Source organism: Lepisosteus platostomus, chromosome 1, assembly GCF_059453375.1.
Source record: "Lepisosteus platostomus isolate fLepPlt1 chromosome 1, fLepPlt1.hap1, whole genome shotgun sequence".
Lineage (NCBI taxonomy): Eukaryota > Metazoa > Chordata > Actinopteri > Semionotiformes > Lepisosteidae > Lepisosteus > Lepisosteus platostomus.
The window spans coordinates 75786671-75804469 of NC_142611.1; the positions used below are offsets into that span (position 1 = coordinate 75786671).

The window sequence follows — 17799 nt, forward strand, 5'->3', positions numbered from 1 at the left end:
ATAAAAGACTTGTGTTGTTTCACAAACTGTTCGCAGAAGATTGTAAGTATCAAGTCTGAGGACAGATACACAAACATCAATGTTCTCTCCCATGCAAGAAACATTCTGATCCATCAGCTACTGATTCAGTCATGTCTCCTGGATGTCAGACTCCAGGCTCACAGAGAACATTATCTTCTTCCAGCTCTGAACCAGGAAACTGATCCAGAACAGGAACCAAGAAGTGTTTCAAAAATCTGTATGACTGTGAACCTAAACAACTACAAGAAATGCAGCACATGTCAAGAATAGTAATTCGCCTGGCGTTCTGCACAATCATTCTAATTAGCACTCTTGTCATTGTAAACTGTGGTGGGAATGGAGAGACATCTGGAAAAATAAGAAGTGCGAGCATGTAAAAGAGATGTTTTTACTTAGGACAGGTGCAATGCCTTCTAATGCTTTACACCTCGTCTTACAAGGTGCAAACTATTACAAAAATGAATTACATGCAAGCAGCATAAAAGCCCCACCTCCAGAGAGCATTCATCTCAGATGAATTTTTATGATGGCATACAGTACATTGGTCATACACCTATTCAAACTACAGTGATGTGGGAAAGAAAGTACACAATCTTAAAACTAACCTCATGTGACAAATTACACACATAGATACTAATAAAATAAATTCATAAATAAGGACAAAGTACAATTTGTGTGTGTTATCAGTTACATGAGGTTATACAATTTTATAACAATTGTATTTACTGTTAGGACTTGGGGAGGACTAAATGAAGGTCAGATATGTCTTAATATGTAAAACCGTAGAATTGTAAGGGGGTGTGCTTTTTTTCACTTCACTGTACATTAACCTGCCACCAGACATACTGTACAGTACAGTAGGTGTAGTATATGCTGAGGCATGAAGTTAAAGTGTTATTAATTCCTGATCATATGATTGAATATATATAGAATACATATTGAAAAAAACTGAAGAACATGTCTCTTCTATAATCTAGAATCTTCTATAATCTTCTATAATTTCTATAATCGCTGTGCTGTACCCAATTCTGTATTCCTGTATACATTCTGTGCATTTCTTTGTAATTCGAAGGAATTGTGGAACTTTCCTTCTGTAAAACACACTAACATGATGTAATCCTCTCGAGAAGATCGAGAAGATGATGTGTTTATCTGTAGTTATCCTTGAGGCAGTACCGAGTTAACTGAGATGTAATGTAAAAAAATGTAAATCACTGAATTTATGTGCTGTACCATGTGGCTTTATAAAACGGATGGCACTCAAGCGATTTAGTGCCACTGCGTCCCAAAATTATTCAGGGATATGTACAGTACCTGGTTGCAATTCCATGATGCAATTTATTGCTGCATATTTTCTATTATTTAGCTGCTTCACTTTCATCTTTTTCTATTTTACAAGTACAGTACTGGTTCCACCTGTATGTCACCTTTGGGCTCCCAAGGCAACCACTAAATAGTCCAAGTTAATGATTATCATTATTATAATATGTTAAGCTTCTGCATAATATATGAATATATATTGGATTAAATACAGATAGGGTGGTGCACAAATCATTGCCTCACTGCAAGGCAAATCGGTGTTTGTTGCCCCATTTTTTTAAATGATTATGAATCACTGCCAATGCCTGCTTTATTTTACACGGTAATACGATGTCATGCAGGTTTCTTTTCCAGGCATAAGAATGTAAAGACATATTTAAGACGCTTGTTTTGAAAAGCAATCTGTGATAACCAATTTCATTTTAGATATTGCTAAATAATTGGCAAAACAGAGACAAATTAGATAGCGGAGTTTATTTGCCATGTGTACAGTACATGTACAATGGGATTCTTACTTGCACCATTCTCTTAGGACATGCACAGTACAGTAGACAACACAGTACAACAGATAACACCACACTATGTAGAGTACATTACAAAACAGTAATAATAAACAGTATGTAGATACAGTATGTAAAGACACTAGCAGAGCAATAAATACAAGCAGAACAATAACATACAGAACAACAAAATATCAAAGGCTCTGTTAAAAAGAATGTTAAAAAATTAAATCTCACAGACAATACAGTTTACCTGGCACTACCACAAATAAATGTAATAGTAACTGGTTTTGTATTTAGAAATTGCACATGTATAGTTGATTAAATAAACTCTATTTTTAAACTTGCTTTTGGAAAACGTTAAAATGATGACCATTTGAGAAATGCATGTCAAATTAATCTACATTCCTGTGGGTTTTCCAGAATACTGGGCAGAAATGTTGTTTGCAACAGACTGCTATACCACATCTCTCCAGTGGGGTATGCTAACAGCCCTATGTCTCCTTCCTTCAGTCAGTATTTGGATATGAATTAGATCTGGTTTCTGTTTTTTATATGAAAGCAACAGCACCTTGATTTTTGGTTCATAAGTTTTTTTTTCTTCCTATCTCAAAATATACAGTAGCTTATGAGTGACGCTTTAAGGTGTGCCTTTGGACTTGTTTCATGCAAGCTTATACAATCAAAAGCAAGGAAGCCTGCTGTACAGTATGTGCAAATGACAACTTATCCACAGAAAGCTGCCAGAAAGTCTTTGTTTAGGAAGGTGTTTAAAACACACACAGCAACAATAAATATGTAAGATATGATATTAAGATATGATACAATATTAAACAGTACACTGGTAACAGTGACATGACTCCTGTGATATGTAAGTGTAATGTCTTCTTACTATCCACTGTTTACTTTGACTTAACAATTTATCTCAATTAGGGTCCATATTCTGCACAACTGTATTACCACTGCATTAAGTGCATCATCAATACTTTTATTGTTTGGTGATTTTAGACAGCTTGCAGCACACTTAACATCCCAAACTTCTGGGACATATAAAAAAATAAATAAAATCCTCATCATTAATTGTGCAAAAAAGAGCATTTATTTCAAACTGAAATACTGTAGACTATAGCTCTAATGGGAACTATTTATAGTAAGTTCCCTTTCCTGACTAGAATTTCACTGTAAAATGTGTGCTTGTTTTAATTAACATACGGTAACATTACAATTGGGTTCAATGCTGAGAGGTTCAGAGCTGAGCAAAATTCCTAATGCATTCTCTTTATCACAATCCACTCGATCTCTTCTGATTTCTCAGCACACCTGGGACTTTTCCACCGTTTGGGAAGTACAGCCAGAGGCAATTATTAAAATTACTTAAAACAATTCTTTTTTTTTCTTTAGACCAAAATATAGAGTCGTATTTAACAGGAAAGCCTTAAACCACATTGCTATTATTATATTTCCAAATATTAAATAATTATGAATAAGCTGAAAGGACTTAAAAGTTCTGTATTGCTTTTTACCCTTTTAAGGACTCACTGGAAATGTATTCTTTTTATTTTCTTTCCAAATGTTTTATAAATGATTAGTAAATTCTGAAGCTGAGAATAAAACATCCCACTTTCACCTCCATTAACTTTCAAAGAAGAATAGCAGACTTTGCACAGAATCCTTTTTATTCCCTCTGTTCATGCTTCACTGCAATGAATTCAACTGCTGTTTTAAGTGCTTCTTGGTTTCATGTGGTTTTCTTCGTGTTTCCAAGCTGATGCCATTGTACATCTGAGATGAATGGCCATTAAGAACCTAGGCTCCCTGAACCATGTCAAGACTGTTTTTTGTGGATGCCTTAAAGATATCAGGAATGTTTTCAGTCAAACAGAAAGTGACAGTTTCAGACAACTCAATGGAAATGATGTAATTTTTTTCATGGATTTAATTTCAACTGGTTCTCTATTTTGAGTGTCTAGCACTTCCGTGCCACAAAAAGGCAGAGATCGTGATAAAACAAGAGGTTTACAATTGCTAAGGTTATGCAATCATCTGTGCCACTTTTACTGTATTTACCACCCTCAAATGAAATTATGTTTATTTTTCTAAATTAAATGAGGTTTTTATTGTAATGAATTTCTAACATTTCGTAATTTAACAGCACATTATTTTTTGCTCATTAATTTATCAAAGGATTAACTGGGGGAAAGAGAGGATTAAGACTAGTTTCCATGGGGCTGCTTCAACTATGCAGCAAGTTATAAAATATGCCATCAGCAGTCTTCCATGCATGAAAAGTGAATGTATATTTAATTTGCAACTTCCTTTCTGCATCATAGGCAGTGGGATAAACAAGACGACATTAAAAGGGAACATGCCTTTGAATCCACACAAAATATGTACATACTGTATACAGTATTCAGTACAGTAACTAATTATAAATCCCAAATCAGACTCTGCAATGCTATCACCAACCCTTCTATCTCATTTTGAAACAAAAGGAGTCAACGCCTCTTGAGGGAATAATTTCCATGCTGGTTTTTTGTATCTCCAAGAAAATGAAAGCAATAATATTGACTTCTGGAATATCTTAAGATTGTATTGGCTTTAACTACTCATTTTTAAAAAATATAATATGAACGCTCAAAACTAAGTTCTATTCAGAAACTAAAAAATATGAAAGGTCAAGCCTGATAAAACACGGTTTTTATAAAATTCCCTTTTCCAGTGCAGTTCATTTTATGCCTTCCAAAAGGATATTGAATCTAGAGAAAACAGTTTCAGCAATAGCTTTTCAATGTCTTGAAAAAGTTTCCATTTCATAGAACAACTGTATTTTTACACTTAACATGCACTTAAAACCAGAAGCCTGGAAAATGTAGAAGATGTAGAGACAGGTTAGGAATTAGGATACTGCTCATACTGTATGTCTTCCTGGTTTGACGATTTTGGCATCTCTGAATGCCAAATCACCTCAACTTCAAATACTCAACAGATATTCTTGTATCATAAGCATGTTACAGTAGCAGCTCTGCATGTTCATCTTGTTTAAGAAAGCTGCTTTGGGCATCTGTGGTTATCTTGTAAATCAAATCGGGGCAGGCTTGCAAATACATAGACTTCTCTTAAATATTTTTCCACCTAAAACTAGTAATAGTTTTAAAGCACGAAAACTCCCACCCAGAAGCCGTCTCAATTGTAGTTGGGGACTTCAACCACTGCAATCTGAGGAAAGTACTGCAAAAATACATTCAGCATGTCACTGTACCGACAAGAGGAGGCAATATTCTGGACCACTGCTACACAACAATAAAAGGAGCATACAAAGTGCTTCCCAAACCGAGTTTTGGTAAGTCGGACCACATCGCTCTCCTGTTGCTTCCTGAGTACAAACAGAAGCTGAAGACCTCCCCCATTGCGAACAGGTCAGTGCGTTGTTGGTCTGAGGAGGCGGAAAGCAAGTTAATGGACTGCTTTGATAGTACAGACTGGGACGCATTCAGAGCTCCCGACACAGATTTAAATGAGTATACGGACACGGTCACCAGCTATATTAAATACTGCACCGACATTTGTATACCAGAAATGAAAATTAGGTCATTTCCCAATCAGAAACCGTGGTTCAACAACGACATTCGCAATAAAATAAAAGCTAGATCCACCGCGTTCAAATCAGGGGACAAAGAGCTGTACAAGAAATCACGGTATGCATTACAGGAAGCCATAAAACGCGCCAAACGGAGCTACAGAGTGCGGCTTGAAACGCAGTGCGCTGACACCCGGAGGCTGTGGCAGGGATTACAGTCAATCACAGGCTACAAGGGCTGCAGCCAGGAGATTGACACGAACAACGCATCCCTGCCTGACGAGCTGAACCACTTCTATGCCCGCTTTGATGCTCTGAACACGGGCACTGCTGAGAAGACCCCAAGTGTGCAGGGCGAGTTTGTTCTGAAACTCTCAGAGCAGGACGTCCAGAAGACTCTGAGCAGGGTGAAAATCCGTAAGGCTGCAGGGCCTGATGGGATACCACCTCACGTCCTGAGGACATGCGCAGCCCAGCTGACCACAGTGTTTACGGACATCTTTAACTCCTCCCTGTCACAGTCCATGGTCCCCACCTGCTTTAAAAAAACACTATTGTTCCAACCCCCAAAAAGGCAAAAGTGACATGCCTGAATGATTGCCGCCCAGTAGCATTAACATCTGTGGTGATGAAATGCCTGGAGAAGCTGGTGTTGTCACACATCAACTCCTCCATCACAGAGTCCCTGGACCCCTTGCAGTACGCCTACCAGAACAACAGATCGGTGGATGATGCTGTCTCCCTGGCTCTGCATACAGCCTTGGAACACCTGGACACTAAGAACTCGTATGTGAGAATGCTGTTTGTTCAGCATTCAATTCCATCATACCCAGTCAACTGGTGACAAAGCTCAGGGGATTAGGTCTGTGCAACTCTGTCTGCAACTGGCTGGTGGACTTTCTTATCGAGAGACCACAGGTGGTGCGGATAGGCAATAAAACATCAACACCACTCACCCTGAGCACTGGAACCCCACAAGGCTGCTGTCTGAGTCCAAGGTTGTACTCCCTATTTACTCACGACTGCACAGCAAGACACAGCAACAACCGCATCATTAAGTTTGCAGATGACACCACTATAATAGGACTGATCAGCGATGATGACGAGTCCACTTACAGGGATGAAGTTGTACAGCTGCTTAGGTGGTGTCATAGCAATAACCTGGACTTGAACATAAAGAAAACGAAAGAGCTAATAGTGGACTTTCAGAGACACAGGCCATACATTCACAGCCCACTCAGTATTGATGGAACGGAAGTGGAAGTCACCAGCTTTAGGTTTTTGGGAATTCACATCTCTAAAGATCTAACCTGGACTGTGAACACTGACTCTATCATGAAGAAGGCTCAGCAGCGCCTTTATTTCTTGAGGTGCCTCAAGCGATGGGGGATGCCAATACATGTGTTGGTGAACTTCTACTGCTGCACCATCGAGAGCATCCTCACCAACGGGATCACCGTGTGGTATGGCAACACCTCTTCGTGAGAAAGAAAGGCACTGCAGAGAATGGTCAATATGGCTCAGAAGATCATCGGCTGCGGTCTCACCGAGATTAAAAAGCTCTATGAGGACCGCTGCCGTGGTAGAATTCTGGCCATCACAGAGGACAGTCACCACCCTGGGCATGAGCTCTTCACCCCACTGCCCTCAGGCAAGAGATACGGACACTTACCATTAGATTCTTCAATAGCTTCTATCCACAAGCAGTGAGACTGGCGAACACATTTAGCCATCCCCCTCGGACCACACCTACACCATCACCATCTACCTCTTTATGATTCCTTATCTATTTCACATCTCCAGTCATTGTTTACACGTCTGTATTGTTTACATTCAAACTACATGTTTACTTGCACATTGTCTATTGTTTGTTTGTATATTGTCTTTATGCACTGTTTTCACTTTGTTTTGTTTTTTACACTTGTTTTACAATCGAGAGACTTTCTGTAAGTAAGAATTCCATTGTACCAGTACCGGTTACATATGGCAATAAAGTTCAAGTTCAAGTTAATAAAATAAGACGTTTGAGTCAGTACTACTGCAGTTAGAACTTCAGTTAGTAGTTTCAGGCCAGTAGGATTAGAAGCTTGGCCTGCAAAAAAAGAGTGGCCCCGATTTGCCCATGCTAAAGTTGTAAAGTCGTCCTAAGATAAGAGGATCAAGTAGCTTTGAGCATTATGCATAAATTCTGAGCACCGTGAAGGAGAAGTAACACAACAAATGGTGATGGCCATGCTGACACACTGACAGCCCACAAGACTGGCGTTGGAATGCGATGAAATCTGTATGACTACATACTGTAGCAGCACTGCATATGCAGTACCATGTTGTTGGTTTTGTTTTATACAGCCTAAATAAACTAATTGTGCATTAAATTGTAAAAGAAAACCAAATCCTAGGAGTGAAGCCTGTTTATGTGCTCCTTGGCAAAACATCTCACACAATATTAACATAAGAGGTTCTCCATCCACTCCAGATTAATAGGTTAAAGGGCAATCCCTGTGGTATTTAATGCTGTATATGCACATTTTCAAACGTAGCAAGGTTTTTTTTTGCTTATTTGCTAGAATTAAGCTCTCTGAATGACTTTCAATACACTTTTTGAACCCCCTAGTTAAGGTTCAACACATTAAACAGAGTAAAAAACAGAACTGAACACTCCTTACAAGGGTACCTTACCCTTACCATCATAGCATATGTGCCACAGCTTTTTTTTAAATTAATAACCCCTTGCTGAAATTGTTCTAAAGCCCCTTCACACAAGTGTAAGTGGGTTGACCTTTAAAATACTTCTCTTAAAACATTTGAACAAATTAGCGAAGAGTAGTTTAGACACACTTAAAAAGATAGTCATCTTAATACAAGAAAGCTAACACAATGTCTTAACATTTAGCTTTCACACTCTGTTTCTAGGTTGACTTTTTTAAACTGCAGTGTATACAGCTGCTCACTCACTGATTGCATGACACCATCTCGACAGCGAAGTGTTAGCGTTAAAGCTGTATTAAAATGTGACCCTCAAAATGGTATTTTAAGTTGTCCTTTAACCTGCAAATAGGACAGTAGATGTGATGATGTCAGTACAATGTTATAATGTTATTGTAACGCATTCCACACGCTCGCATTCCACTCATCCTCACACATCCACTCACACCTGCTTTCACAAACGCTCAGTGACTAGCCTATCGCTTTTCCCTGCCTTCACTATTTTAGTTCCCCTCTTCCCCCTGCTCCCGTAGCGAGCGTACTACACTATCGTCACTTTTTAGGATTTATTACCGACCTTCGCCTTTTTCCTGGTTTCTCGCTCTCGCTTTATGTTTTCGGATTTGTTTGCTTCGTTCTACTGCTGTCATGCCCTCTGCAGCCAGAGGGCGCTCCTGCTCTGTCCTGTCCCTAGTTTCCTGCCTGTCGTCCTTCTGGTCACTCCCTTTCCTTTGGGCTATATATTTCTGGGTCTTGCACTCTGCCCTCGCTCAGCATTGACGTTCAGATGTCCTGAGACCCGCCTAGCACCAGGCCGCCCCACGTCCGCTATATGAGGGCATAGGGTTCTATACGGCACTCCTGAACTCTTTGCACTAACGAGCCCGGGCCTTTTTCCCTTCTCGCCGCTACGCATATGGGTCTTTTTCCGCTCTCCTGCCTCTCCACGGTTAGTCCCTTTGGATGTCCGTGACAACTGCCCTCTACCGGTTTTTGGACTTTTTGCTCGTTTTTTGGATTTGGAGTTTTTGCCCAGTGTTTCTGGACCTTGCTATTTCCCTTTTAGCCCTGCACAGGGTCTCTTTTACTCTACCATTCCTGACAGATATATAGTTTAATTACCATGGCCTCCAGAAAATGACTACAAATTACACACATTACGTTGCTGCTTCCTGCCCAGTGCTGAGATGACATCATGTTCTGAAATAATAGAAATCATTGTTATTTCCCAGCACCATTTCTGCTTGTATACCTTTGCAACCAATTTTCCAGATACACTTTGGTCAAGATTGCATGCCTTAAATAGTCCCTGGAATGGAAAACATGCTAGGAACAAAAATACCCTAGCTACAGTTATCCACAGGCAATGTGAAATGAAAGGGCACTGCAACGGACAGCTGAAATTACTTCTAGCTAGGGCTGGGCGATATGGCCAAAAACATTATCACGATAAAAATGTTCATATCAGTCTTTATCGATAATTATCATGATAAATCTCAAATCATTATTTCTTTCAAGTTTAAAGGCAGATTTTTTCTCCTGAGTGAAAGTTGAAGAAACCAGACAGTTAATTGGAAAATTAAACAACTCTTTATTTTAAGAACACAACAAACACTTGCCAAACAGCAGAAACATTAAACAAATGAATAGAGAGTATTCAAGTCTTTTTTATGTCAAAATATGCATGGGTAAAATTTACAAAATAAATATCTTAATAGAAAAATTAAATACTGCAGTGTGATAAAACACACATAGAAGATGGTTCAGACAGACTGCAAACTTTAAAGTGCTCTGTTTTATGTCTGATCTTAAAAAGTCAAAATATCTCCAAATTACCGAAGTTGAATGACCTTTTCTGTTGACGATGTCATCGTCCTTCGAGCTGGTCGTTGGCAGCACTACATTCGCTTCAGTGTCGCTCATTTCTCCACTCAAACTACAATCCTGTCAGCCACCACCGTGTGGGTAAACACCACCACATTAGCTGCCCGGTCTGCAACACGCACGCGCACTCGCACAGTATATTGTGCGCATGCGCATACCATGCGCAAAGCATAAACATATATTGAACATTTATCGAAATTTTGTTAAATTTATATTGAGGAAAATTTTTTCGCGATAATTAGCGTTATCTAATTATTGCCCAGCCCTACTTCTAGCTAGCAAACTTTACAATCTCTACCAAGCAAGCAAAATGCCATTTTTAACAGTTTTTGTCAGAGATTTTTTCTCACTTGCCAAACCCAGTTTGAAAGCTGGATGGCAGAAGGGTTTGTTATGATCTTTGATTATTGTATATATTGGTTTTTATCTATATCATGTAGTCATGATCAAAACAGCTGTGTTACATCCTAACAGCCACATGTCACCTAGTTGACACTACTAGATAAAGAGGACCCCCTCCTATATATAAAGAGATTCGAGAACCTTTGGTATGAAAAGTGCTGTATAAAGGAAAGATATTATCATTGCAAAAATCTCCTGTAACAGAGCTCTTTCATGCATGGCTATATTGCATATTAAGCCCAAGGCAAGGTTTTCAACAGGAACATTAGAAACAAAATCAATATTTACATGTTTCAGCTTGATACCAACACTGAGTACTGTACATTGAGTTGTCTTCAACTGCCTTCAAACACTCATAGGCAATTTATTTGACTCTGGAGTGGTGAACCTGATTATTGCAAAGATTTTGTCTGGTTGACAGGCACAAAAATACAGACCTGCTATTTACTTGCAGCTTTCTGCTTGTTACTTGCTTCAGCCTTAAGGAAATCCACCATCATGAAATGGATTTGTAACCTGTCATCTGCATGTGGGTGAAGCTTTGTAGTCTGGCCTTGGTGTTTCTGTACCTGCTGTACACAGTACTTTAAAAATTAGCACATTTAATTGATTTATCATTTAAGAGATCACTATTTCTGAAAAACTCATCTTAAAATAATTCCAAACTGTGTCTGAGAGAGACAGTAATGATGTCATTTAGAGCAAGTGCATTTATGCATTTATGTGCATGGGTTATGTGAAAAGACAAATTCCTAATACAAGAGATTGTATATTGCCAATAAAGCTATTTTATCTTATTTTATAAAAAAGGGCAATGATCAGAGAAGAGAAATGTTCTTGAAGCTTAGATTCCAGTATATTTTTTCCTTTTCTCTAGTTCATGACTTCTGTCTGTTACTCTGTACTTAAGTAGAAATAATAATAATAAATGTATCAAATACAGATGAGAGGAAACAGTCCGCCTTGGCAGTCCTTGATGGCAAGCCGGATAGACACAGCTTGCCATCAGCTGGGTCTATCCGTCACAAGAGGTTTTGTCCCTTAACCCAGTACTTCTTCAGGAGAGCGGGACAGCAGTGATGATCAGTCACTACTTGCCTGTGTCGACCATACTGGTTCATCCCGTCTAAACCAGAGCTACCATGAGGGTTTTTCTGCCACCTCTATTTCCGTTGGAGCAGAAGCCGAAGATGAAGAAGAACGGGTAATGGAAACTCCCCTCCACCACCACCAATGTGCAGCCCCACCTGGATGATACGACGGCAGCCCATACTGCGCTCACAGTACGCTCACCACACCCCAGGTATCAGTGGCAGGAGAAGAGGGTGATGAAGCCAATTCATAGATGGGGATTATAAGGAGGTCATGATTTGTAAAGGCCAATGGGAAATTTGGCCAGAACACCAGGGTAACACCCTATTCTTTTCAAGAAACGCCCTGGGATTTTTAATGACCACAGAGTCAGAACCTCGGTTTTACATCTTATCCGAAGAACGCCACCTTTTTACATTATAGTGTCCCTGTCCCTATACTGGGCATTAGGACCCACACAGACTGCAAGGTGCACGCCCCCTACTGGCCCCACTAACACCTCTTCCAGCGGCAACCTTAGCGTTCCCAGGAGGTCTCCCATCCAGGCTCACACCTGCTTAGCTTCAGTGGGCTGCCAACTGTGAAGCTGCAGGGTGATACAGCTGCTAAAAGATGTAAGAGCATCTTCAGTCCAGGTGACAAAGCATATACAGTACATATACATGTGTAATTCCATAATGTACAAACATAGAGTACATGCACAATTATGCATATTCATGTAGCTGTGATGTTTTGGTTACTTTAACAATTTTATTTAAAAAAAGGCCATACAAATAAGAGAATGACATACAACTCAGCTATTATAAAGCTACGGTATGTGTGGTTATCAACTACAAACTTCAATTAAAAATTAATGGATAGGTACTTCTGAACTAGACATAATTGAACTGCTCAGGATACATTTTCTCTTTACACTTTCTAGGAGCACATTCTCCGCGGGTCTTCAGTCTGAAAAAAAAGTTTATAACATTATTTATAAATGATTATTTTTTTACCACATGAACGTTTTTCTGTATTCAATTTACACCTCCTTTCATGTTTATGAAAACTAGTTACAGGGTACAATCAATCAGAACTATGTAGGCCACACAAACTTGCTTTACGTTTTGAAGTTGACAGCAAATAAATAATTAAATAAGGTTCATACTATGTTGAAGAATACTTTGAAATATGTAGAGTTTATATATCAACCATGTATTGCAATATTTTAATTCAAATAGTGCTTTCCTACAGTAAATTCTGAATATTTCTGAGTATTTTAAATTAACATTAAAGGGTTGTTTACATTAAAACCTGTGTCACAAGAGCAAATAATCAGAATCACATTATTTGGGGAAAAACCAGTAAGGTTTACTGATACAGATAAAAAGCTCAAGCCTCCTTGTTTAAATGAATAATTTCAATAAAATATTAACACGCTTTTTAACAATCTGAAGTAACTACTGGAAAGATCATCTTTAAAAGGGTTTATTCTTTGGCAACATTTTCAAAAATGGAATTTAACACCATTGCCATGCAGTTTTGAGAAACTTTATAATGAGTACCTCAAGGGGACAAGACTCTAAACATGGAGTCATTCCAAGTTCCACTTGAATTAAACAGCATATGTGAGAAAGTGAGAAAAGGAGGGTTTTTGATTTTTGATGTCAATAGGGTTAGTGTCTAACAAAAAATATATAATTAGATAAGTAAAAGATTTTCATGTTTGGTATTTTATCAGCCTGTGTCCACCAAATTATTCCCTTAATTATTGTCCTTTTAACTTGTGAGGCATATGCGGTAAAGGATTTTTTAAAACTATTTTTAACTGTGACCTGAGACTTACAAACGGTAGTTTATCACAGACGTTTCAGAGGCTGAGGTGACAAGTGTTTTGTACTGTGGAACAGTTCATTAGCATGCAATGCATTTACTGGACACGACATAATGTTAATTGGTGACAAACTGTGATTTTGTCACCCTGCTAAATCCTTTAATATATAGATTTAAATATAATTACAAGTACAATTAAAACCATAATTTTTAGACTTTTCATTCAAGTTCTCTATATTTGTTATTAGTATTGCTGGATAAAAGGTACACAATTTGTACCACTATATCACAAAATATGGACCACTGGGTTGATTTTACACCTCATGTTTTTTTAAGAACTGAAGTTTTATGGTGTCATAGAAAATTTTAAGGATGCTAATTCAGGAACCTTTTTCTTTTTGGTTTTGAAATTTTAGGATTTTTTTTCCTTTCATAGATTTAGTATGTAATTACTATTTGAATCTGTGTCAGTTCAACAATGAACAACATATTAAATGTAATTTAAATAAGGCACGTTTGACGAACTGTACAGACTTTATGACACAGATGCTGGACTTAATGACTTATCTGTGACTCATCTGAAAATAATATCACCATAAAAATGAAGTCTGTTAATGATGAAATATGCTTGTAATACATAGTAAACACCTGTTAAAACATATGGTATTTACATCACTGCACAGTTTAAATCTCTCAACGTACTGCTGGTAAATACAGCTCTGTAGCTTGGAACGATTGTATTTAAAGGCAATAATTAGTAGCACAGAGCATTTATAATTTATTATGCATACATTAGTAAACCAGAATCAGCTCCTTCTAAACATCACTGTTCTTGTTGCAATAAATAACAGAGTACCTTGAAACACAAAATGAAAGATGCCACAAATGTCAAACATATTGTAAGCTATACTTTATTTAAAAATCAAGGGAGATGCAATATTTCATGATTAATATTAAATTGTTTTTCAAACATCATATTACTTTCTCATGCAATAATGTGAGAAAAAAACTGCAGCCTGGTTATATCACCTAAACAGCACATTTTCCACACAAAATATATCCTAAAGCATTGAATTCAAACTGAAACAAATTACAGAATGCGACCAACACACATGAGTGAGGACATGTTGTGCAAAAACGGGCATCAGCTTTCTCTGAAGCCACTGGAAGCCTTTCTATGGGAAAGACTACTGTATGTGTACAGACATGATGTACTGTATAGGCATCTGAATGAGATGGACACATGTTGACTGAAGACAAGAATCTATAGAAAAATCCAAAACATTTCAAATATAATCGATGGAATCTGAAGAAAAGCTGCAATGATAACAGAGTCAGATAATCAAATGCTTATGTATAAATGTTTAGGTACAACGAATGAAATACAAGAAATAGAATCTATTGCAATAGCCAGTGATTATACCTTCATTGGAATCACATAAGGCTAACAGAGAATAAGGATGACATACTGTAACACACATACAGGTTTCTTATGTAATAAGGTTCTTTCCTAAAAAAAAAGGATTTTGATTTCAGCTAGATTAGAAATCAATAACACTTAACTTCAGCCAAAACCTAAATGTCATCACATCTCCCCCTTCCTAAACAGATGGTGGTGTGCAGCACATGTACTTTTAAGTCACTTTCTAAATGATGCAATTTTCCTCCTGCCATTTCCAGCTTACATTCCAATTCAGTGCATCGCCGGCTGTTGTTGCATTTTATAATATCACAATGGCATTCCACTTGCACTTCGGAACACCATTATCTTTTAAAGTCCCGTCAATCAAGATGACTCCATGTATATTGTGTCACACACCCATGTTTCCCTATTAGCCACTTTGGTATTGAGTCATCTGAAATGTATTACTACCCCATGAATAATTTATAACATTTAAGTGTTCAGTGTTTACTGCTTTCTGGTAAGTATCTTGAGCAATAATGCAAAAGAGAAGACAAACTGTCTGATCAGCTGCACTCTACATTAAGCTCACATCTCAATTGCATTAGGACTCACAAGAAATATTAACATGTTTTGGAAATTTAGCCAAAACTCTGCTTTCACTTTCATCTCATACTGCAGTACAGATTGCCACTGGCATCAAATGCAAAAAAACCATCACCCACTAAGCAGAGGTCAAAACTCTGATCATGTAAATTTGCAGCACACAGGTTAAAAGGAAAAAGCAGACAAAGCATCGCAAGCACTGAGAAATACCAATGTGGGCTGATGTTAACCTGGCTCTCAAAAGCAAGAAAAGAAACCGGCTTTCCATTTCCAGCTATTATATTTTCATTTAAGGGCAGTTCTTTAGGGTAAGTGCTGCAGATTGCTAGTGCATGGTACCTTTTACATGCAATCTGTGGTTGTGATGGAGAGTAGTAGACATTTACTGGAATACGAACTTGTACCCTCCTCCTTCTCAACAAAATATAGGAAACATTTCATAAACAGGCAGGTTGCACATTTGCACTGTTTCCCATAACAAAATCTTTTTTTTTTTCTTTCACAGGTATCACATTGTCCACACAGAACAGTAACTAGGGAAGTTTCAACATGACAGGTATTACATATAACCAAAAATATAAGGCCAAGCAGTCATAAAATGCAGTTTCAAGTTTGTTTTTGTCATACAACTGCTAATAGTTGCTGTGGCATGTTGAAAGTATGCACCTTGATTAGTATGACCAATGATACTGAGATGCATACCAGTATAAAGAGAGATTGTCTTAGAATGAAATACTAAGGGTTTCTATACTTTAAAGTTAATATTTAATTAACAAACTCTCTTTAATCTGTTCTCATGCAAACTACGAACTGCTATATCCAGAGCTATCCCTGAGATTATTTTGTATACCTACCCTTTGTATGACATAGGATTTAAGACCCAGTGTGATTTCAAACACACTTTCATTCAGGTGGTGCAACAGGGTGAAATTTTATATCTGGTTTATTCCTGGTTTTAAGTTGGTTGTAAACATCAATGTTTAACCCATCTTCAAGGTATAATGACATTTGATATGTAGAGGCAACTTTTAAACAACTACATTCATACCCTACAGCAAATGCTTTTACATAGAACATTTAACATGTAAGAAACATTTTCTTTTGCTTTTTTGTCATTTTATTTTGTCCTAAAAACAAAATACTAGACAGTATCACTTACACTCGAGGTTTAGAGGCAACATTACTGCATATGTGTGTGTCAAAACTAATTCCTTATGTATTGAAATAATTTGCTAAACAAGATGTTTGTGCTCTGCAATCCAAAAGCTTCAATTACAGTTTCTTGTTCAGCTCAACATTATTGTATAATGCACTCAAAGTAGATTAATTCTAAGCATGCAAAAACAGTAACTAAACAGTTTTCCCCACCATTAAATTAATTTTACAAACAAGATCACATTTCTTTGAACAGAATGGGCTGTTAAACTATATACAATATTCAACTGAGTTACAAATGTTAGGAAATGCTAAAACTGCTATAATTGTAATTGTAATAAGAAATGTATTCGATAATTGACATTGGGTCTTTGAATGAGTACTAAATAATGTCAACCTGTGCCATTCTAGAAAACCAGAGCCATGTGAAATATACATATCCATCTTGTACATATTTTTAAATGTTGGCTTACATAATCCACATTAAGCAGAGCTCAAAAACAGAAGAGAAAGAAGAACAAATAGAAATATAGCATAAACAGTACCTGCAGTAAATTAAAAGAGAAAGTTTGAATAGCAGTATCTCTCTGGGTGCTACTAAGAAATGTGGTGTCAGCTGGGCCTTTGAGAATTACCATAACAAAGCATCATGCCAGTAAAAGCAAGCCACATCTGTCATGATTACGACTGCTCTACATCCTAGCAATTAGAATGATCCATGGAAGAAAGTGGAGGAAACTTCGGTTCAGATTGTCAGAAGTGAGCATCTTTCAAGAGTGGTGTGACGATTTTTCATGTTCGTGTAAAAACGACAAAACCTTTTAAGGAAACATTAGACGTGGAAACAAATGCATCTCATCTTTAGTTCTAATATAAATTGCACTACTTGTGTTTGTAAAGTTTGTGAAAAATTTGATTTTTTGCTGCATTTTGGGTTTGATCCCTTTAGAAAAAGTAATCTTACAGGTCATATTCTGAGAAGCTGTATGCAAAAAGCCTAAGGTTTATAGTACACTGCGTCTTTATTTCGCTATCAGGAATAACGTATAGTAGTCATGGACTCTTGTTACTCAAGTCTTTAGCACTGAGATACAAAGCCATATTTTCAGAGATATTTTTAGCATTATCATCCTCCAGGTTTTCAGATCATAAACAAAAAACATGCCAGATGGCGTGATTTACAGAGTATGTTTTGAAAACTATAGAAAAAGCTGTGTTCTTCAGAACTGTATTTAAAAGGAACACCTTACACATACTGGCCTGACTGTTCTAGCATACACATAAGCAACATTATGCAAACTGTAAAATTGCTCTGCCATAAG

At 37.5% G+C, this 17799-nt stretch overlaps 1 protein-coding gene across 3 annotated transcripts in view; it reads right to left on the reverse strand.

Moving 5' to 3' along the window:
* Positions 1-17799, reverse strand: part of ctnna2 (catenin (cadherin-associated protein), alpha 2) — a 562621-nt gene that overhangs the window by 446281 nt on the left and 98541 nt on the right. The gene's annotated exons all lie outside the window — the stretch shown is intronic.